The 25183-nt window shown below is 36.9% G+C and overlaps 1 pseudogene; it reads right to left on the bottom strand.

The window, feature by feature from the left end:
* Positions 1-2173: 2173 nt before the first annotated feature.
* LOC122477038 lies at positions 2174-23103 on the bottom strand (annotated as a pseudogene).
* Positions 23104-25183: the final 2080 nt, after the last annotated feature.

Raw genomic sequence — 25183 nt, 5'->3', positions numbered from 1 at the left:
CTAGGATTTTTTTGGAGACGTTGATAAAGCAATAGGCTTTGTATAAATCATTTAAGTCTTTAGTTATGCTTTCTGGAGAACTCTCTTTTCCTGTTATGTTTAATCTATTTTTTTGGTTCTTTTTCCTTTTTTCTTCTCTGTTCTTCCAAGTTCACATTTTCTTTCTTTCTTTTTAAAAGTGTCATTTCTGTGTTTTATTAAAAAAAAGACTCTTGCAGACAAAAGCCTCCCAAATCAAGATGTCCCTCTTCCTATTTCTCTTCAGTTCTCCCCATTATTCATTTCACCCAGTATAACATTCTAGTTGTATTTTTTGAAGAAAATAATAATTTGGGGGTTGACATATATAAAAATGAAAAATCAAATGGAATTTTAAAAATTCATTCCCATAGAGAATCTTCCATGTAAATAAAGTCACACCTCATAAACTTAATGCCTATTAGCATCTCCAGACTTTTCTTTTTTATGTTTATTCCAATTTCCAGGAATAATCAGCTTCTTGTTTTGCACCATTTGTATTTGCATGCCTCCTTGAAGCTGAGGAATAAATGCCTGTTTCACTGCTATTTCCCTAGGTTATTTTGGTTCACACATGGACTGATGTGTGTAACGCTTCATAAAATTAAGAAATATGTTATTAATGCCTTCATTTCCCCTTCAGGTTTTTTGTATGATCTATGCTACAGATTGCATTTACTGTAAACTTAATCTATTTTTAATGACACTTGCCAAGAAAACCATAGCTTTATTTTTCTGTTTACTTGGTAGTTGCCTAGCAAATAGCAGTGGTCTATCACCGATTCGGAAGGAAGGTGGCATGTTAAATTTCACCATTTATCAGTTTCCCCTGTGTAACTGACATATGAAAGAACAGTGCATTTTAAATCATCTTGTGCTTGCCTGGGGTTTCTTTTTTTATGAGACAAAGAAAAAACTTAGTTGAAATTTTACAGCATCTTTGAAAAGGAGTTGCAGCTTCATAATAATGACTTATATTTTTAGTGTGCTTTAGCATTGACAAAGCACTTTGAAAAAAAAATAATCCCATTTCATCTTCACAAGAACAAAGCCATTCAGTATACTGGTTAGAATATGGCCTCTGAAGCCAGACTCCCTAATTTCAAACCTCTCCTCTGTTATTTACTGTGTTCAGTGTTCTGAGCCTGGGCAGTTTACTGAACTTTTCTCTGGGTCACAGTGTTTTCTTTTGTCCACTGAGGATGATAATAGTGCCTAAAGATTTGTTGTGTGAATAAAATGAATCATTTGTATCTGTTAGTTATTGCCACAATAATAGGTGTACTGATATAAATCTTCTGGGGTTTATAACTGAAAGTTTATAGCTGGAGGTTGGCTAGAGGTTGGCTATACTAATCATGCCTGGTCTCCTGAACAGGTGTGGGAGTGGGCTGTATGTCAGTTGATCTAGGATGGCCTAGGCTGGAATGACTGGAAGTCCTTAACTCTGTCTAGATGTGTTTTATTCTCCAGTGGTCTATCCTGGACATATTCACATGGCAAGAGAGGACAAGCCCCACTGCTGAAGTTCACTTCAAACCCATTCACTCACCCATGCTAACATTCCATTGACAAAAATAAGTCAAGTTGTTGAGCCCAGATTCAAGGGAGAGGGTAGATCAGCCCACTAGTGATGGGAGGACACTAAAAATGGATTATTGCAAAGGGCCCGAATAGAGCGAGGGGTAAAAAAATGAAGTTATTATAATCTACTATAACATGTCAAACAGCAAAGTGCCTATAAGACAGAAGATTCAATAAATGTGTAACTCTTACTACTAGGTTGATCCAAATGAAATTATCATTTTTGTAGATAAAAATGATCAAATATCAGCAATTTTATATGATTCAACCTCAAATTACCATTACAACTTCCCGTAAAAAAAGAATTACCATCTACAATTTTCAGTGGAAGAAATTGAAGCCTAATTAATTTTCAAGGTTACTCAGCTAGTAAATTTTAGTTCTTTTATTTCAATGTAGTCTTCTGACTCTAAATCCAGGTGTCTTCTCTTACATTACAGCTGCATTACAAGATGCTTGGTGATAGATAAATTATTGCAACTATGATATGAGTTTATATATAACATAGAGTCATAATTTCCCAACTTTTTAAAAAATGGGTTTTAATTCACTTTATTCTTCTCATATAAAACTATGCAGTGACCACAGCTGGAGCCAGGGACCTTACAAGATGGTCAGTGAATTCATCATTGAGAGACTTGGTGAACAGTCTCTTTCCAGAGGTGGGAGGTGAGATAACTATAGGTCTTGGAAATGGCATCAAAAGTGGCCTTGGTGAAGTTACTCCCCATGGCAATGCAGCCTCTGATTGAAGTGTAGCAGGTGTCATTTCTGGCCATCATCAGTAGCTTCTTGGGCAGTGCCTCTGGGGGCAGCGATGAGGTACACCAGCACAGAGCCACAGCGGCTGGTCACCTTGCATGGGACAGTGTGGGCCTTGCCCTGATCTTGTTCCCCCAGGAGACTCACTGCATGGGGATGATGGGGATGATGATTGCCAGGAGGATGACCTCAGGGATGGAAATGGCTATCTTTTTGGAGCACTTAACACCCAGACCAACCTGTCCCTTGTAATCTCACATGGCAACAAATGCCTTAAACCTGGTCCACCAGCCAGCATGGGTCTGCTTTTGCACGGGCATAATCTTCAAAACCTCGGTTTTCAGGGATGCCCCCAAGAAAAAGTCAATGATCTCAGAGTCCCTGATCAGCAGGGAGAAGAGAGAGATCTCCTCCAGTGGACTTGATCTTCATGTCCTTGACCAGGTGGCCCAGCTTGGTGATGGGGACCCACTCTTTGTCCTGAACCTTGCCCTGGGGAACCTCGATCCAGACCGTAGCTGGACTGGGTCGCAGATGCCACTGCCGACGTCTCTGCTGAAGCCCAGGTGGCCTTTCAGGGCCCTCCAGGGCCTTCTGCAGCACCAGCGTCATCCGCCATTTAGTGTTTTCTCAGAGAAGAGGCTAATTTCTCAACTCTTTTATCCTCATAAAACTCATGCCCTGCTAGTGAGTACAGACATCTGAAATACCTGGTCTTTTGCCAACAATAACCCTGTAGCATTCCATCTCCTGGTTACTAGCTCCTAGAAATAGAAACGAAGCTGGTAGTAGCTAAATGCTATATTACTACTCTTAGAAAAGCCATGTCAAAAGCACTTGTGAATTTGTGAGTTATAGCTAATTACATTATTTTATGCCTGTCTCACTTATAGTTTCCTAAACACGGTGGCTATGATATTTTTTCACATTTATTTATTGTTTGTATATCTAATTATATTTTAGCCAGTTAAACAAATACATTCTGTATAAATATACATTTGGATTATTTTTACATATGTGCCTATAACATATTTAGCATTAAACTATGCATCACAATGTTTCTAGAGATGCCCTGTGTATTGTCTTTCACATGGCCTGTACTCAAATTGACTAGATTAGTAAATAGACATATAGTTACAAAACAATTGATTTCCCTGTGTGTGGATTTGGGTCAATCAATTAAATGAACACCCAAATCAAATTATCCTTACATTTACAAATCATGTTTCATATAGCTGAGATGGAGAGAATATTTATAAAGAGTAATAAACTATTAAAGCTCCTCATTATCATATATTACTGCTGAATTAAGTTTCCTTATCTGTCAGTTAGTATCTTATTTACAATACATCCAATTTCATTGCCCCCCCCCTTCCTACTCCCACTAAGGTCAAGATTATTGAAGGATTCTTCATTCTCTGAAAAACTGGTAATTTTGTGGCTCCAGAATTGTTGCTTAATACATTTTAAATTAAATGATTATGCCGATTTATTTTGTTGGTGTTGTCAGATCAAGAAGGACATATATTTATTACTAGTGTGAAAAGCCATCACATGTTATCAGCACTAGTGATGCACTAAAGACTCACACACTCCTTAAGCACTCCTTTTTTTTTTTTTTCTGCTCTGAGCCTGAAAAATGTGTGTACATGGAACACCTGCCATATGCCACCTAATGGAAGTGACAGAAGAGGCCATCACAGGGTCTATAACTGATTCTTATTTCTGTCTTGTACTAGTTAGGTGACTTTGGGAAAGATATTTAAATTCTGCATTCTCTCTCTAATATTTGTATAAGCTCTAACTCAGTGTTACTTGGTATCAAATGAGATCTTGTGTACATTTAAGTGCCACACAGTAGTTGGTCAGGCTCTGAACTGCAGAAACCAGAGAGTCATCTGAGAGATATCTGCCTATACATCTAGTGAAAGAGAAAATGAAAAGCAGCCCACACAGCCTGTAAAGCTGAGGAAGTTACCAATCATATCTTCCAGTTACAGTACTTTATTTTAGGGGGTTTCTTTTTTTACATATTATAATTACCACGGATTATTTTGATTTGAGAATGTAGACTGCAGTATTTTTTAAACTTCTTTTTTACTGTGATACAGCAAGTAATGCATTTTTATTTTAGATCATTACATACATGCTGCACACATATATACACATCTGAAAGAAAAGTTTCAAAAATTGATGCTACCTGTGTTCCTAATACTTTCTACACTGCCTTGTTCTATTGTAATTTTTTATTTAAAAAAATGGCTGATCAGTGTCCCAGCAGCAATGTGTTACAATATATGTTTTAAAATACTCTGAAGTAGGACAGGTCAGAATTTAAATCATCCCAATCATGCACTTACTAGCATACTGACTGTGAATAAATTAAACTCTCCGATTCCTCATTTTTACAGTAAGAATTATAATAGGAATAAACCTTATCTCATAGAGACATAGTGAGGATTATATCAGATAATTAATATAAATCACAAAGTATAGTAGATGCTCATTATTTGCAGGTTTCAAATCATTACCTTTAATTGCATTAGAGATAAAGCTGTAAAAATGTATCTGACTGTATTCTATTAAATTCAGAAAAGTCAGAAAATAATCTGGATACTTCAGATTCTCAAATTTATTACTCCCTTGACTATGTCATGGAGAGAGAAATCAAATATTACTTTAGGATGCTTAATATCCATGAAGACCAAACTTAATATCCAAACACCGCTGACCTAGTTCAGTAGGAAAAGCCATGAATGCTTTGGAAGCATCATTCTGGAACTTGACAAGTGCCTCACTGCACAGAGCCATTCAGGGCACTGGCCTGGTATAATTTAACTCTGTTCCCAAAACCTCTAAATTCAGGCCAACATTTGTAAATACCGTTACACAACTGATTGCAATGTCACCCTACTTTCTCTTTTCCCTCCTCACCCTAATTCATTTCCCCAAGATGACTCAGAGTTTAAATTTATCTGAACCTTCCAAGTGTGTCTAAGAAAAGTGTATCATTGTTAGTCACCTCTCTTTGGGCTTAGAATACCTGGCCAAATCAGACGTCTCTCTGTTTACTACTAGTGTGAGAAGCAGAAATTCACCTTAATTTAATTAGTATTTTCTCTCTAATTTAGTAATGCAAATGATTATATTCTGCCCTGTAGATGCTACAATGCACAGTGCAATGAGAACCTCTTGGCTAGCAACCCAGAAGAGTGAATCAATGGAAATGTTTAAGCAAATGACATGCTTACTTAAAATTCATTTCTCTTTAATGACAAGAAAATTTATTTTCAAATTGCAATCTACAGGTGTTTGCTACCAGACCCTTTCAGTAATTTTGGCTTTTCTTACCACCCACCCTCTTTTGCCATGCCTAGTAAATATTGTTGACAATGGGTTTCAAAACATTATGCTGGTATGTTATGTTTCTAAGTCCTATGGATTGCATATCATGTCTTCTTGATATCATCTGAAACATACTGTGTTCTTATGAGGAAACTGGATGATTACTTAATTGCAGTGTTTCTGTTTTCACTCCATGTGCTACTGAATAGAAATGAGAGGAATATGGTTTCCAAAATAGAATTCCCTAGCTAAGCTAGAAATCTGATTTTCATATCTCACTCATCAGGTGAATATAAGCCAAAAAAAAAAAATCCTCCATCTGAATGGAAATATCTCATGCCTAGTCTCTGATGAAAGGTGAAGCTTATTTTGATTCAATCTATTTCAGTCACTTTTCTATTAAAGAATCTTAAAAATATTTTTGTGACTTGTGAAATGTTCAGGTAACCTTAAAAATAGAGTAATTTTAACCTTGCAGGAAATCAAAGAGGAGTTAAGATGGTGGAGCAGTAGGGGGACCCTAGGCTTGCCTTGTCCCTGGAACACAGCTAGATAAAGACCAAATCATTCTGAACACCCAAGAAATCAATCTGAATGCTGAGAGAACAAGCTGCAGAAACAGGGGGAGAAAAGAAGCCATTTTTTAGAAGGTAGGAAATGAGGAGACATGATTCCTGGAAGAAAAGAATCCCAGGTGCTGCAGAGGGGAGGGGGCCTTGATCTCAGAGAGAGAGAGGAGAGAGAGAGATGGAGAGAGAAACAGAGACTTCACAAGAGAAACACTTCCCCAAAACCACTGACTTGGAGAATGAGAGCAGCTGATTATTGCAAATTTTTATAAGCAGTAGCACTGAAAGTCTCAAGTTTTAAAAGTCGTGCTACTGCCAGGGCCTGGTGGGCATAGTGGTGCTTCTGTGGGGAAGGAGGGCAGAGGCCTGGGGGCAGCCAGTGTGGTCTGAGGATCCCCTGGGTCACACTGGGACAGACAGCTCCCCTTCTTGGAGCACATTTGGGAGAGGTGGCATGGTCTATCAGGGGACAAAAGAGCTGGCCTGTACCAATGTGCTGTCCTATTCATTAGCATAGGAACAGAGACACCTGATGAGGGCAGCAAACCTTGGTGCCAGCTTTTTGCTGTGCTTTACCGTAAACTCCAACCCCTGTGCAATCATGCAACTGCCTTTCTGGAACTAAATGACACCAGCTGCAGCATGGCAAGACTCTTCCCCAGAGGATCAGTGAGGGTCCACACCATACCGGGTCCCTAAAATTCAGAGTTTTGAAACTCAGCTGAGTGCTTGAGATAAAACACAGGAGTTCTGTGCTGTCTGGCAGGCAGACAGCCCAGACATAGGGTAAAGGCAGAGATCTGATGGAAGCCAGAGACACAAGAGGGGAGACTGTTCACTCTTCCCTGACAGCTTTCTGGACAACAGCAGATGCGAACTCCCTTCTCTGTGGACAAGAGAGCTGGGGAACACCATTTTCTGGCCCATCAGCACCAACATCCTTCAGTGAGTAGCACAGCACCACCAAGTGGAGGCTGGACCCACTTACACCAAGTCTTGCCTCCCTGCGCCCTACAGGTGTATCTTTACTAGGGCAAGTTGGCCTGAGAATCAACACAGCGGGCCCCTCCCCCAGAAGACTAGCACAAACCCCTCACGCATACCAAATCTACTGATCATACAGTATTGTAAACCTTCAGCTTTAAGGGAAATCATATTTATCCTCTTTTAACAAACAGACAAAAACATACCTAGTTAAAACTTGCCACACAGTGGACAAGGTCCAAACACTCCTCACTGTAGGCAAGGAGAAACTGCAGAGGACTGACCTGAGGGAAAGAGCAACCAAAACACAACAGCAGAGTGTACACTTTGAAACACTTCCTGAAGCACCAGGCCCTGGACAGTATAGGACCTCTTCTTAATACAGCCATTACTCTCAGGAGCAGGAAGTAAAACAGGCTATGCTAACACACAAAAAGACAGTGACCTAGACAAAATGACAAAACGGAGGAATTCACCCCAAAAGAAAGCACAGGAAGAGGTCATGGCCAGGGATCTAATCAAAACAGATATAAGTAATATGCATGAACCATAATGCAAAACAACAATCATAAAGATACTAGTGGGGCTTGAGAAAAGCATAGAAGGCACTAGAGAACCCCATACTGCAGAGATAAAAGAACTAAAAACTAGCCAGGCCAAAATAAAAAATGCTATAACCCAGATGCAAAACTGACTGGATGCAATGACAACAAAGATGGAAGAAGCAGAGAAACAAATCAGTGATATAGAAGATAAAATTATGAGGGTACCTGGGTGGCTCATTTGGTTAAGGATCTGACTCTTGGTTTCAGCTCAGGTCATGATTTCACGGTTTGTGAGATGGAGCCCTGTGTCGGGCTCTGCACTGACAGAGAGCAGTGTATAGAAATACAAGTCTATCTCAAGAAGCAAGAAAAGTCTCAAATACACATCGTAAACTTACACTGAAAGGATCTAGGAAAGGAATAACAAATAAAACCTAAGGCCAGCATAAGGGAAATAATAAAGATTAGACCAGAAATAAATGATATGGAAACAAACAAATAAACAAACAAAAACTCCAGTAAAACAGATCAATGAAACAAAGAGCTGATTCTTTGAAAGAATTAATAAAAATGATAACCCCCTAGCCAGACTTATCCACAAGAAAAGAGAAAGGACCCAAATAAATAAAACCATGAATGAAAGAGGAGAGATCACAACCAACACCACAGAAATAAAAAGAATTATAAGAGAATATTATGGAAAAATTTATACCAACAAATTGGATAATCTGCAAGAAATGGATGAATTCCTAGAAACATACAAACTACCAAAATCAAAACAGGAATAAACAGAAAATTTGAACAGACCCATACCCAGCAAAGAAATTCAATCAGTAATGAAAAATTTCCCAACAAACAAATTTCCCACGCACCTGTCCAGGGCCAGATGGCTTCCCAGGGGAATTCTACCACGTTTAAAGAAGAGTTAATACCTATTTTTCCTAAACTGTTCCAAAAAATAGAAATGGAAAGAAAACTTCCAAACTCCTTCTACGAGGCCAGCATTACCTTGATTGCAAAACCAGACAAAGACCCCACTAAACAGGAGAATTATAGGCCAATATCCATGATGAACATGGATACAATAGTCTCAACAAGATACTAGCAAATCAAATCCAAGAATACATTAGAAGAATTATTCACCATGATCAAGTGGGATTTATTCCTGGGCTGTAGGGCTGGTTCAATATTTGCAAATCAATCAACATGATACACCACATTAATAAAAGAAATGATAAGAACCATATGATCCTATGAATAGATGCAGAAAAAGCATTTGACAAAATACAGCATCCATGTATTTCAATTAATTGCTTTATTTGGGGGGAGGGCAGAGAGAATGGGGAGAGAGAATCCCAAGCAGGCTCTGCACTGCCAGCATGCTCCCAGTTTGGGGTTTGAACTCACGAACTGTGAGATCATGACCTGAGCCAAAATCAGGAGTAGACACTTAACCAAGTGAGCCACCCAGCACATCAGCATCCATTCTTGATAAAAACCCTCAACAAAGTAGGGATAAGGAGGAACACACCTCAACATCATAAAGGCCATTTTTAAAGATCCACAGCTAATATCATACTCAACGGGGAAACACTGAGAGCTTTACCTCTATTGTCAGGAACAAGATAGGGATGTCCATTCTAACCATTGTTGTTAACATAATACTGGAAGTCCTAGCCTCGGCCATCAGACAACAAAAAGAAATAAAAGGAAGCCAAATCAGCAAAAAAGAAGTAAACTTTCACTATTCACAGATGACACAATACTCTATGTAGAAAACCTGAAAGACTACACCAAACAATTACTAGAACTGAAATATAAATTCAGCAAAGTTACAGGATATAAAATCCATGCACAGAAATTGGTTGCATTTCTATACACCAATAATGAAACAGCAGAAAGACAGAGAAATCAAGAAATCGATCGCATTTACAACTGCACCCAAAACAGTGAGATACCTAGGAATAAGAGGTAAAAAGATCTTTACTCTGAAAACCATAGAACACTTATGAAAGAAATTGAAGAGGACACAAAGAAATGGAAAAACATTTCATAATCATGGATTGGAAGAACAAACATTGTTAAAATGTCTATACTGCCCAAAGCAATCTACACACTTAATGCAATCCCTATCAAAATATCACCATCATTTTTCACAGAGCTAGAACAAACAATCCTAAGTTTTGTATGGAACCACAAAAGATCCCGAATAGCCAAAGCTATCTTGAAAAAGAAAAGCAAAGCTGGAAGCATCACAATTCCAGACTTCAAGTGTTATTACAAAGTGGCAATTATCAAGACAGTATGGCACTGGAACAAAAACAGACACATAGATCAATGGAACAGAATGGAAAACCCAGAAATGGATGCACAACTATATGGTCAACTATTATTTGACAAAGCATAAAAGAATATCCAATGGAAAAAAGACAATCTCGAACAAATGGTGCTGAGGAAACTGGAGCAACATGCAGAAAAATGAAACTGGACCACTTTCTTACATTATACACCAAAATAAACTAAAAATGGATCAATGTGAGACCGGAAACCATCAAAATCCTGGAGGAGGGACGCCTGGGTGGCTGAGTTGGTTAAGCGCCTGACTTAGGCTCATGTCATGATCTCGTGGTTTCTGAGTTTGAGCCCTGCGTCAGGCTGTGTGCTGACAGCTCGGAGCCTGGTGCCTGCTTTGGACTCTGTGTCTCCCTCTCTCTCTGCCCCTCCCTCACTCACGCTCTGTCTCTCTCTCTCAAAAATAAATAAACATTAAAATAATAAAAAAAAATCCTAGAGGAGAACATAGGCATCAACCTCTTTGACCTCAGCCACAGCAACTTCTTACTAGACATGTCTCCTGAGGCAAGGGAACAAAGCAAACATGAACTACTGGGACTTCAAGATAAAAAGCTTCTGCACAGCAAAGGAAACAATCAACAACACTAAAAGGCAACCAATGGAATGGGAGAAGGTATTTGCAAATAACGTATGAGACAAAAGGTCAGTTTCCAAAAGATATAAAGAATTTATCAAACTCAACACCCAAAAAATAAAAATCCAGTTAAGAAATGGGCAGAAGACATGAACAGACTTTTTTCCAAAGACATTTGGATGGCTAATAAACACATGGATGTGCTCAACATCATTCATCATCAAGGAAATACAAATCAAAACCATAATGAGATACCACCTCACACCTATCAGAAAGGCTAAAATTAACACGAGGAACAACACGTGTTGGCGAGGATGTGGAGAAAGGGGAACCCTCTTACACTGTTGGTGGGAATGCAAACCGGTGCAGCCACTCTGGGAAACAGTGTGGAGGTTCTTTGAAAGGTTAAAAATAGAACTATCCTACAACCCAGAAGTTTTACTACTAGGTATTTACTCAAAGGATACAAAAATACTGATTTAAAGGGGCATGTGAACCTTGATGTTTACAGCAGCACTATCAACAATAGCCAAATTATGTAAAGAGCCCAAATGTCCATTGACTGATGAATGGGTAAAGAAGTAATGGAATATTACTCAGCTGTCAAAAATAATGAAATCTTGTCATTTGCAATAATGTGGATGGAGCTAGAGTGTATTACGCTAAGCAAAATAAGTCAGAGAAAGACAAATACCATATGATTTCGCTCTTATGTGGAATTTAAGAAACAAAACAGATGAGCATATGGGAAGGTGAAAAAAAAGAGAGGGATGCAAACCATAAAAGACTCTTAACTATGGAGAACAAACTGAGGTTGATGGAGGGAAGTGGGCAGGGAATGGTACTTGATGATGGGTATTAAGGAGGGCATTTATTGTGATGAGTGCTAGGTATTATAATTAAATGATGAATCACTAAACTATGCCTGAAATAAATTTTACCATATATGTTAATAAACTAGAATTTAAATGTAAACTTGAAATAGGGGCACTTGGGTGGCTCAGTTGGTTAAACATCTGACTCTTGATTTTGGCTCAGGTCATGATCTCATAGTTCACGAGTTCATGCTGCACTGACAGCATGGTGTCTGCTTGGGGTATTCTCTCTCCCTCTCTGTCTGCCCCTTTTCTCCTTCCTTCTCTCTCTCTCTCTCTCTCTTAACATAAATAAATAAACGTTAAAAAACTTGAAATAAAAAAAAACTAGCAGGAATTATCATTAATAAAATTATTTACCTGCTCTGTGTTTAATGACAAGCTTTTTGGGAAAAAAATACCACTGTGGAATAAGATATACTCAGAGATTTCAATGATACATATTTTAGGATTTGATATCTTAATAAATTTAAACTGAGGAAAAAAAACAGGAAAGGTTAATCATTCATAAAGTAGTGCCTGCATTATTTGTAGGCATTCTGTATTTTTATTATTTCATTACATCTATGTATGTTTATAAAAGGTGCTTAGTTCCAGGGTCTCTGGGTGAATGGTAATGACCTGTCTCTACTTAGGTCCACTGCCTTTTGCATCAGGTAAATTTTTAGGTTTGACATTTCAGTGAGATTGTGATTATGCCATTGATATGTATGTGTAATCTTAGGATACTCCCAGTTTGCCCAAATACAATGAAAATAATCACATCAAGAATAAGAACTAGAATTTGGACCAAAGGACCAAACAAACAAAAAGCACTAAATGGGTGGAAAGGATATGACCACAGTCATGAACTCAAGTACCTATGTGCCTGCAGAGAAAACATAAATGGATGAAACTGGTTGTATGCAAGACACATTGGAGAGTGATGGGGTCTCTGTGCAACTGAAGTTGTAAAAGTTTACTGGGTCCTAAGCCCAAAGGCTAGGCTTATTTGAAAATGTGGATTCAATGTTTCCAGGTCTTCCCATTTTCTTTTTTTTTTTAATTTTAATGTTTATATATTTTGCAGAGAGAGAAACAGAGAACAAGCAGGAGAGGGGCAGAGAAAGAGGAAGAAACAGAATTGGAAACAGGCTCCAGGCTCTGGGCTGTCAGTGATGCAGGGCTTGAACTCATAAGCTGCAAGAGCGTGACCTGAGTCACGTGACCTGAAGTCGGACACTAAACCTACTGAGCCACCCAGGTGCCCCCTGGTCTTCCCGATATCTATAAAAAGACAGAAACACAGATTTCTAAGTTGAAAATGTTGGCAGCCATTTCCAAAAATTGCTTAAACATTAATTTATAAAAACTTTTGTTAGTTTTTTTTCACATTTTATTCTTTTCATTTTGGTACCTTGAATCAGAATCCAATAAGGTCTTCACTCTGCAATTGTTTGATAAAGCTCTTAAAACATTTTTTTAATGGTTCTTTTTTTTTTTTTTAAGTAGTTTTCATGTCTAGCACTGAGCCCAACGTAGGTCTTGAATTTACGATCCTGAGATCAAGACCTGAGCTGAAATCAAGAGTCAGATGCTTAACTGACTGAGCTACCCAGGTGCCCCAAGTCTTTCTTTTTTTTTTTAAGGAAGGTCCACACCCATTGTGGGGCTTGAACTCACAACACTGCGACCAAGAGTCACATGCTTTCCTGAGACAGCCAGTTGACCCAACTTTTGTTAGTTTTTTAAAATGTTTTATTTATTTTTTGAGGGACAGAGTATGAGCAAGGGAGGGGCAGAGAGAGAGAGGGACAGAGGATCTGAAGTGGGCTCTGCGGTGACAGGCTGACAGCCCAACATGGGGCTCAAACTCACAAACTGCGAGATCATCACCTGAGCTGAAGTTGAATGCTCAACCGACTGAGCCACCCAGGCGCCCCTGTTAGTTTTTTAACTTAAGGCTGTCATTCTTCCAAATGTTTAGATATAATTTACACGAAAATTAATTATAGAGACTTTAAAAATATAATTTAATAAGTTTTGATAAATGTATATACTTACGTCACCTTTACCCTAAATAATTTGTAGAATACTTTCATTACTCAAAAGCAATTCCCTTATTCTCAGTTCCAGGCAACTGCCTGCCAGGAAGGTGACAACAATTTTGATTTTTTTTTTAATTTTAAAATTTTTATTTTAGAGAGAGAGAGAGAACACAAGAGGGGGAGAGGGGCAGAGGGAGAGAGAGAAAGAATCTTAAGCAGGCTACGCACGGGGCTTGATCCAACGACCCTGGGATCATGGCCTGAGCTAAGACCAAGAGTTGGACACAAAACCGACCTAGCCACCCAGGAGCCCCAACAGGTTTGAATTCTATCACCATAACTTAAATTGGCCTTTTCTAGAACTTAATGTAAGTGGAATGACACAACCAATTTAGGTTTGGCTCTTTTTGCTCAACATGTTTTTGAGATTCATCCATGCTATTACATTTATTGATAGTTTGTTGCTTTGAATTGCTTAGTAGTATTACATTCTGTTCATCTTAAAGTATTATGTGGACAAAGTCTTAAGATAGACTTGGCCTGCAGGAAAATAGTAGGTCATTTCTTGTTTGGAGAGAAAGTAATGGGTGAAGGCAAAAACCAAACCAAACTAAACTCTTAAATGCAGAAAGGATGAGAGAATAGAATAATTACTGTGCTAGGACAGTGTTAAAATAAAACAACGTAAAATAGTGGAAATGGAAGAACTGGAAGGCAGAAGAGAGCAAAAGACCCCTTAGGGAGTATTTCAAGAATCTGGATGTGACAGGGATATGGATGTGACAAAAGAAGTGAAGAAAATCGCTCGCTCTGTGATGTGGGTATTTTCTTTTTCACCCAGTATGTAGGAGTTGCTCAGCCAGTTTCTGGATTTCTTTTAGAGAGATTTACTCTGTGTGTAGCTGTAGATTCTATGTATTCATTAGAGGAGGTGAATTCTGGAAGCCTCTTACGTCACCATGTTGTAATGGAACCCTTCTTATGGATTCAATAGTAATCTTGATATTCTGTTACACAGATAAGAAATATTGTGCTTTTTTTTTTCTTTAGGATTTTGTTTCTTTTCCATCTTCCTTTCTTCTGATCATCTCACCGTAGTCTGAATCTTCAACTATTTATCAATGATTATCATTTTCCTAATTTGTGAAGGTGAAGTTCACTTTGTAAAATTATCTCTGTATTGATGATAGTTTAATTACAGGTCATATTTTTCCTATTTCTCACACTTAAGAGAAATAATCTCCATTCTGTTTTTCATCAGTATCTCATGCTGTGCAATGAAATTAAATCACAATTCCCTAACAGTACAGAAAACTTCAATAAGGCCACCACCATCTATGATCATCCAATAGAGAGTAGAAATAATACAAATTACTTCTTGAATCTCAATATTCTAAAATTACTGTACTTTAGTCCAATTATCTTTGGTTCAGTTCATAATTCTTTGCCTCTGTGTATTTTGTGTGTGTGTGTGTGTGTGTGTGTGTATGTGCTTTGACATTTTAATACTTGAGGGGTTTTTTTCAGTCCTGAGGTGTTCCATAATTTAGAGGATTCGGGAGTCTCAGCTAGAAACAATGCTAAATTCTGACATTCCTTGAGATGGTTTGGTAAACGCTTTGTGAATTGGATTACACTATACAAACCAAAATGTGGGCACTTATTTTCTGTTGTTTACAATGTAGACAAGAACCATTAACTTTGAGTATCCTATTCTAGCCTAAAACTCAGTCCAGCAACAAAATATTTTACTATGAGTCAAGGCCAAACTGGAAAGAATGACATACTTCCATGTTGTTTAGAAGAATATTTTTGATAAGAGATATTAAGTTAAACTTTCCTAAACAGTAAGGAAATATATTTTCTTGCATACCAGGAAGACTAGAGATAGTGCAGGGTCAAGTATAGAAACAGCAGTGATTCCATGATATAATAGAATATCCATCTCTTTGCTTTCCTTAACAACAAATTCTTTCCAAGAGAATGCCAACAGCAACTGTGTGTACTTATTTTCTTGTTTAGTAAACAAACAGAGGAACTTCTCTTCAAAACATGGAATAAAATTTATTCTGATTAGTCACATGACTAGGTCACATGACCTTTGTGGATCAAGAATAACCAAGAGAAATTCTATGCCCTTATTCCTTTGGCAAATAGGAACTCCCTCTGGAGCAGTAAGTGAAGTACATACCTAAACAAAACTGAGGTTCTGTTAGGAAAGAGAAAGTGTGGCTTCAGCTATTTTCCACTCTGCTTTATTTTCTATTCTAATATCTCTGGAGATTTTATTTATGACACATGGGCATTTAATAGCCATTCATGCCATTTAACATGTGAAAAGGTGAATACTGAAAATGCATTAGAGTCCAAGTAGAAAGTGGTTCACAAAATGCAGAGACTGAATTTTTATATTGAAGAAATTATTCATAACTTTCAGAAACAAAAATCTTTCCAAATTGTTAATTTTAATTGGGTTTGTTTCCTGGCTGCAGAAATAAATAAAAACTTCTTTCAAATTCGTGTGATATGCCTTCACATCAGAGATGTGCTGAGTCATTGATAAATAATTCAGTTAGCCTGGCAACAGATAAACCAATTTCTGAAAGCTGCAGATATCTGAGTTTCCCCATACTTTTCCTTGTTGAGATTAGCTAGAACAGATGATGGCATTCTAATCAGGACAAAAAAGGGTATCCCCTTTAAATTTTCAGCAACCTGCCATGGTGAATTACTGATGTCATGCCTAGTCACATTATTTGTGTCAACAGTCCTTTGGTCTGCTGCATCTAAGTGCTGCAAATAGTTCTGAATAGTTGGTATTTCCTCCAGAAAGAGCCACACAAACAGGGAAGTGGGATAATTCTACTTCAAGTAATTTAAAAGTTGGATTCATTTTACCCAAACCATTAATGTAGTTCAGGATTTTTCTTTAATTTTTATCCAACACTGTAGATTACAAGGTATTTTAGGGAGCATTTATTCAATAATCTGCCTGTGTGTTCTCCAATATGCCTGAATAAGAAAAATTAATCTTTCTCCCCCCAAAACCCAATAACTTTGATTCACAGGAATAATAGGAGTTATATGGTTTATATAGATTTTAGTTAAAAGCTAATGTTGACTGCGGAATCAATAGATGTGCTTTGGTGACCTTGAATAACTTTTAAGAATAGAGCCACAGAACAGAAGGTTGTTTTCACTGAGGTTACACAAATACATATCATAAAACATTAGTAAGTCAAACAAACTGGATCAGAAAAGAAAAACAACTATATGCTGAGCCAATTTCCCCTTGTATTATTCAGCTTAAATTATCTTTCCTCAAAGAATTAACTTGTAAATTTTTTAAATTACTGAATTAAATTTATAGACAATGAAATAAACATTATCACAAGTGCACAATTCAATGGCATTTGATTGTATAGGTGCATTATTTTTTATTGCTAAATATTAGTTCATTACATGAACATACCAGTTTACTATCTTGTTAATAGGCTTTGGGTTTTTTTTCCAGTTTTTATTTATTATGAATACGACTACTATAAACATTCTCATATAAGCCTTTATGTGGCCAAATTTTTAAATTTTTTTTAAGTAAAGACCAAGGACTGGAATCACTGGATCATAAGGGGTGTGTGTATATAATTTTTTAAGAAATTGCCAGCCAATTTTCCAAAGTGGTTGTACCACTTTGGTTTTAATTTCATTTCCATCATGCCTAATGACACTGAGAATCTTTACATGTACTTATAGGCTATTCACATATTGTCTTTCATGTAGTATTTGTTCAAGTATTTTGTCCATTTTTTCTTAGTTATTTTTGAGAGAACTTTATATATTCTGGACACAAGTCCTTAGATATGTGTGTTGTTAATATTTTCGACCTCTCTGTGGCCTGCATTTTTATTTTCATAAAGACAATTATTGAAAAAAATTAATTTCAAAGTCCAGTTTATCATTTTAAGTTGAATATTTTTTTTTGTTTGGCTGCTCTTAAAAATATTTGCTGACTCCATATTTGCAAAGATATTCTGCATTCTTCTTTTTAAAACTTTTATAGTTTTAACTTCTACATTTATTAATCTATCTCAAATTAATTTCTGTGTACCATGTAAGGAAGGAGTCAAGGTTAATTTTTTTCCCGTATGCGTATTATACCCAACTTGTTGAAGATATTTTCCTTTCTCCTTTGAATTGCATTGAGCTCTTTCTTGAAAATCAATTGAGTGTATAAGTGGGAGTCTTTTTCTGGGTGATGTGTCCTGTTCCTTTGAGGTATTTGTACATCTATTTATAATACCACAATATCTCAATAACTGTAGCATCATCATAGAAAGCCTTGAAATTAGGTAGTCTAAGGCCTTTAAAATAGAAATTGAGTCACTGATTTTATTAATTTTTAAATTTTTATTTGAATGCTAGTTAACATACAGTGCAATACTAGTTTCAGGAGTAGAATTCAGTGATTCATCACTTACATACAAAACCCAGTGCTCATCACAAGTGCCCTTCTTAGTGCCTGTCACCCATCTAACCCATGCCCCCACCTCCCTCCATCAAACCTCAATTTGTTCTCTATCATTAAGAGTCTCTTATGGTTTGTTCTCCTCTCTCTCTTTTTTTTTAATTTCTTTTTTTACCCTTTTCCCATATGTTCAGTCACTGATTTTAAATCTTATTTCTAAAATAAGCATGAGAAGGTAAAAATTTCCCTCTAAGTGTTGCTTTAGCAATATCCCACAAACTTAGGCATCTTGTTTTCATTTGAACTCAGTTTGATGTATTTTCTAATTTCCTTTGTGATGTATTCTTTTACCTATGGATTATTTCAAAGTGTTGGTTAACTTCCAAAGTTTGGGGCATCTTCTAAGTATCTTGCTATTATTGATTTTTTAAAAAATGTTTTTTAACGTTTATTTATTATTGACAGACAGAGAGAGACAGAGCATGAGCATGGGAAGGACAGAGAGAGAGGGGGAGACACAGGATCTGAAGCAGGCTCCAGTCTCTGAGCTGTCAGCACACAGCCCAACAGGGGGCTCGATCCCATGAACTGTGAGATCATGACCTGAGCTGAAGTCCGATGCTTAACTAACTGACTGAGCCATCCAGGTGCCCCACTATTATTGATTTCTAATTTAATTCTGTTATGCTCAAAGAACATACTCTGTGAGTGTTTAAACTTTTCTATTTTTTTTTAATTTTATGTTTATTTATTTTTGAGAGAGAGAGAGAGAGACAGAGTGTGAGTGGGGGAGGGGCAGAGAATGGAAGACAGAATCTGAGGCAGGCTCCAGGCTCTGAGCTGTCAGCACAGAGCCCAAGGCAGGGCTTGAACTCACAAGCTACTAAGTCGTGACCTGAGTCGAAGTCAGGCACTTAATTGAGCCACCCTGGTGTCCCATGTGAGTATTTAGCCTTTGCAATTTTATTGGTACATATTTACTGCCCAGTATATGGTCTTTCTTGATAGAAATTCTATGTGCACATAAAAAGTGTGTTCACTAATTGTTGAGGTGATCTATAAAGGTAAGGTTGAGTTGGTTGATAGTGTTGTTCAGTCTACAGTCCTAAGATCTTTTGTCTACTTGATTTATCGATTACTGGGAGGGGCCACTATGTGGCCTTTTGTGGTTTCTACTTTAGTTCTGTCAGTTTTTACTTCCATCTACTTTATAGTTCTGTTATTTGGTCCATTCACTTTTAGGATTGTGATGTCTTCCTAATGAACTAACAGTTTTTTATATGGTTAAATTTAAATCTACCTTCTAAGCTAATTCTTTTCTGTGTGTCCCATATATTGTTTTTTCTTTGTCCTCATTGACTGCTTTTTTTGTGTGTTATTTGAGTATTTTAGTCTTTTATTTTATATCCTCTATTGGATTTTGATTGATATATTTATCCTACTTTTATTACTTTTTCTTGAGATTATAATATTTATCCCAATTTATCACAGTATACTTAAAATTACTATTATACCATTTTGTGTAAAATTCAAAACATTTAAAAGAGTATAACTCTAGGGGCTCCTGGGTGGCTCAGTCAGTTGAGCATCCGACTTCAGCTCAGGTCATGATCTCACAGCTCGTGAGTTTGAGCCCCGTGTCAGGCTCTGTGCTGACAGCTCAGAGCCTGGAGCCTGCTTCGGATTCTGTGTCTCCCTCTCTCTCTCTGCCCCTAACCCACTCGCATCCTGTATCTGTCTCTCTCAAAAATAAATAAACATTAAAAATAAAAGAGTATAATTCTATTTTCCCTCCTATACTTTGTGCTATTTTGTTATACAGTTAACTCCTACATGTTAAAAATCCCCAAATAAAATACTATGTATGCTTTAAATATCAGTTTTTTAAAGAAATATGGAAACTAAAAGAAAAAAGAGAGCCTTTATGTTCACCCACATATTTACCATTTCTGTTACTTTTCTTTTTTTTTTTTTCATTGTAGATTTGAGTTTTCTTCTAATATCATTTCTATTTAGCCTGAAGAACTATTTTTATCATCTTTCAGAGGTTAGGTCTGCTGGCAACAATTTCCTCAAGATTTTATTTATCTCAAAATGGCCATTATACCCTATTATTTTTCACTTTTAAAGGTACAAATTACATACAGTAAAATTAATCTTTTTTCCATGTACAGTTCTTCTAGCTTTGACAAACTCATAAAATCAAATATCTAATCAAAATATAGAACACTGCCATCACCCTAAACATACTCCCATGTGACCCTTTAAAATCATCCCATCCTCCTACTACCAGTCACAAGCAACCACTGATTTCTGTCCCTATAGTTTTGCCTTTTCCAGAAGATCATATAAATGAAATCATACTTTATATAGACATTTGAGGCTAGCTTCTTTCACATAGCATAATGCATTTGCGATATATCCAAGTCATTGCATATATCAATAATTCATTTTTTTATGCTGAGTAGCATTTCATCATGTGGATGTATCACAATTTGTTTATCCGTTCCACAATTGAGCAACATTTGTGTTGTTTCAAATTTTGGTGACTATGCATGCATAATGCCATGATAAACATATGTGAACAGATTTTTGTGTGAACATATATTTTCATTTCAGTTGTATAAATACCTGGCTTGTACATTTAACTGTATGAGAAACCACTATTTTCCAAAATGGCTATACCATTTAGCATTCGCACTAGTGATGTTTCCAGCTGTTTCACATCATTGCTAGTACTTATCAGAATTTTTTTTGCCATTCTAATAGATGAGTATTGATATCTCATCATGATTTTAAATTGGATTTTGCTAATGACTAATATTATTGAGCATCTTTTCATGTACTAATTTGCCATCTGTATATCTTCTTTGGTGAAGTGTCTTTGAAAACTTTTTTCCATATTCTTCATTTTGATTAATATATTCTAGACATAGGTTCTTTCTCAAATAAGTGATTTGAATATATTTTTCCTAGCCTTTAGTTTGCCATTTCATTGTCTTAACAGTGTCTTTTAAAGAACAGACATAAGAACAACCATACACACACGTGCGTGCACGCACACCCACACACACCTCATCTTTTCTTCTGAAGATACCTAACCTAGAGTTTCACTTAAATTGCTAATTGAAACCATTTCAATGCTCTTCCTTCAGCGCCACTTCTTCTTATAAATACTTAAATTAACATATATAAAAAGGGAGACATAAAGAGAGAGAAAGTATGTGCAGTTAAAAGAATTTTGAGGTTGATAATTATGAACTCGTTTCAACATTATGCACTACCTTGACATAAGGTGCAAGTGGGAGAGCCTCAAACAGCCTGTAAGTTCTCCTAAAAGATTCCCTAGTCAAATAGCACCCCCATCAGATGGATCAAGTCCAGTTCCCATTTATTTCAGTAACAAGTTTCAGTTCACCGCCAACTAGCAGAATTATTCAAACAAACCAACAGCAACCAAGGGGCAGTCCACCCTTTTGATACTACAAAGCCTGTCTCCCAGAGCCTCTTGTTTCTGTTTCCACGTGCAACCTCTGTGCGGCCCTGTATGGGATATGGAATCCTCCTCTTCCAGCCTGTGAGTGCATGTGACTAATAAAGTGTTGTTCTCAATCAAAGAAAAGGAAAAAAAAGCAGACACTCTTAATTTTGATAAAGTTCAGTTTATCAGTTTTCTCTGTTTTGCTTTTGGTGTTATATCTTAGAAATCTTTGCCTAACCCAGGGTGACAAATATTTTTCTTATGTTTTCTTCTATCACTCTCTTTTTTGAAGGAGATTTTCAATGGGCATAGAATTCTGAATTTACAGTTTTTTTCTTCTCTTTTTCTTCCAGCATTTTATTTTATTTTTTATTTAATTTTTTAAACTCTACCCACAGTGTGGGGCTGAAACTCACAACCACAAGATCAAGAGTCACACGCTCCACCTGCTGAGCCAGCCAGTCGTCCCTCTTCCAGCATTTTAAAGATATTGTCCCATAATGTTATGGCACCCACTGCTTTTTGTAAGAAGTCAATCACCATTTGTATTGTTTCTCCGCTGTTAGTCTACTTAGGTTCCACCTCCCCATTCTACCTCCTGAAAAGTGGCCCCAGACAAAAAGCCATATTGAAAAGTGACTCGCCTCATGTGTTTCCCTTCTCTTAAATATTTAAGTTTTGAGTTATCTATGCTCAATGCCCAGACACAGTTGTCACAAATAATTTGTGAAATGTTATATTACTTCATGATAAGAGGGTAAGTCTGATACCAGATACTCCATAATAGAGAATTCTAGCATGTTTACTGTTTTTACTTATTTCTCTAATCCATGTATGAAACAATCAACCACATATTTTTGGACACCTACTACGAAAGTGTGCTTATTATTAAAGAGGCAAAGACACAGTCTCAACCCTTAACTAGCTTATAATTTTGTAAACTAATATATACTTTTTTCATTTTTTTCTTTTTTTAAATTGAAACATAGTTGACACACTATTAGTTATATTAGTTGAATCAACATATTGATTCAACAACTCTACACATTATGCTATGCTCACCACAAGGGTAGCTAACATCTGTCATCATACAACACTATTATAATACCACTGACTATATTCCCTATGCTGTACTTTTCATCCCTGTGACTTATTCATTCCATGTTGTAGGCTTATATTGAGAAGACAGGACAGAAAATACTCATGAGTTTTCACAAATTGTTGTTGAAACTCATCTATATCAAGATGTCCAGAGTCATGAACTGATAATTCCATAATGAATGCATGATTGAAAACCCCATTGTTGCTCAGAATTACCTTCTATTATCCCCAATCCTAACCCTCACCCGTTTCTCACAGTAATTCCAAAGTTTATCTCTCCAATGCTGGAACACTTAAGGGTCCCTACTAGAGACCCACTAGTAGTATGATTGAACACCTTCACAGCTACCTTCTCTTGTTCAAATTCAGCCCAAAGGTGTATATTGAGACCTGCATAAAACTGGCCATTTGGGACCATTCTCCATTTCATAAATACCAATGGAAGGGATGTGCTTATTTGCTATTAGGTTGAAGTCCTACTAAAAGGATCTCCAGAACTTGTTCATATTTGTCTTTAGTCAAATAACTGCTTTAGTCTTTGAAAAACTCTTTGAGTTTGGAAATAACTCTTGAACACTTGTTTGACCTTGGCAATAAATATTTCAAAGGAATTAACACCTGTATTCATGGCTTTAATCACTCAGAGAATAATCAGGAAAAACTACTTTATTCTAGGTCATGTGCTAGATCTAGGGGGGCAGAACACAAACATGCATAGGACTCCTTTTTCACCCATGAGCAGTGCACAATTTATCATGAGATAAGGACACATTAACAAATTATGTTAATATAAATAAACTATAGTGCAATTATGTGTTTTTGTGTGCAAGAGAGAGGGAGGGAGAGAGGAAGAGTGTTGGGGGTTTGGGGAGGTGGGAACACGTTCTCTATCTTGGTAATGAAGGCATATTAACTGACCTTTTGGTTTAAAACATGTATAGGAAAATTCAACCTAACTCACTTAATTTAGGAAAATCTGTGGGCCGGGCATAAAACTTTGACAAAACCTCTTCATGTCAACATTTGAGACTATAATATTGATTGAAACAGTTGCTCTGAGATTCTAGAGCCAGAAGTTACAAATCTCTTTGCAAGCAGGATGCAGTCTGCAGTTTGACATGTGAGCAACTCCATCTCATGATAGTGAGTGATTGATGGAAATTGCCTGATCTAGGCTCAGATGTGGCCAAATGCAAAAAGGCCAGAGACATGACATGTATGTGCCATATCCCAAGAAATATGCAATTTGGAGTAAGATTGGTGAAGCAGCCAAAGCTGGAGTTGGAAGGTGCTTTGTCAAACAAGCCTGAGCTTTAAGATCAGAAAAATCCAAGGCCAAGGTGGTAGCCAGGCAACAAGGGAAGGCTTGAGGCAGAAACACCAGCAGGTGTTAAGTGAGGGGTGCCTTATTGAGTGTGACACTAAAGGAGGCTGCAGGCCTGATGTGTCAGTCAGCAAAGGGAAGGACAGTCATGGCATTGAACAGGACTGATACAACATTGTTAGTGTAAATACCAGTATTTTGTAGCTTGTAAGATGATTTTGTTCACAGGGAAAAGCTCCAATCCCCACCACTACATTGCAATTTTAATGGAAGCAGGCATTCCACCAGTGTTCCTAGAGAAAAGGCAAATTATATTAAAAATTCAACTTGCTTCTCACAAGAGTGACCAATGCTAAGATAGGGAGGCAACACAAGGCCACAAATTTTCAATGCAGATTGTATCATAACTTTGTATACTTAAAGGAAAGCACTTAGTTTCTCAAATTACTGCACAAAGTAATCTATGAAATGAAAATCCTTGCAAACACCAAGTGCATTCAGAGAGCACTTGAAGTACTTGGCAATCATTCTGGAGCTCTTTATTAAAACCCTAAAGCTCACTAAACCCAGCACTGTCAGATGAAAAAGAAAAAGTCATTTTGAATTATTCGTGGAGGGCACAGGAATTGCTTCAGTTGATACTTCTTAGTTTTCCCCTCTTCTCCACTGCATTAATGACTATACTTGACAAAAACATTATTGCCCATAGACTTGTATAGATGATTTGGTTTGAGGAGAATATTTCTGCTAAAGTTGTCTCATAGAATGCATGAACTTCTCATACATGTGAGCAAAGTTTTTGCTCTCTCTCCAAGCTTCAATGCCCTTAATATGTAAAATGAGGATACTAAGTGAAAATTCAGAAATCTGTTCTAGTGAGTCTTACACATGGGCAAATGGTTATACACCAAAGATGTTTGTTGTCATTGAATATAAAATATTGGTATTTAGAAAAAAATCTAAATGTTCAAAACGAAATTAATTGTGGTATAATTGTTCAATGCATTATTACACAACTATATAGAATCACATTCACAAAGAGCTTTAATGACCTGTGAAAGTGCCTGTGACACAGTGTGATCTTTTTTTTCAATATATGAAATTTATTGTCAAATTGGTTTCCGTACAACACCCAGTGCTCATCCCAAAAGGTGCCCTCCTCAATACCCATCAC

The sequence above is a fragment of the Prionailurus bengalensis genome, chromosome X (assembly GCF_016509475.1).
Source record: "Prionailurus bengalensis isolate Pbe53 chromosome X, Fcat_Pben_1.1_paternal_pri, whole genome shotgun sequence".
NCBI classification, from domain to species: domain Eukaryota; kingdom Metazoa; phylum Chordata; class Mammalia; order Carnivora; family Felidae; genus Prionailurus; species Prionailurus bengalensis.
Note: the sequence above shows the minus strand (reverse complement) of the source record. Positions and strands in the feature narration are given on the sequence as shown.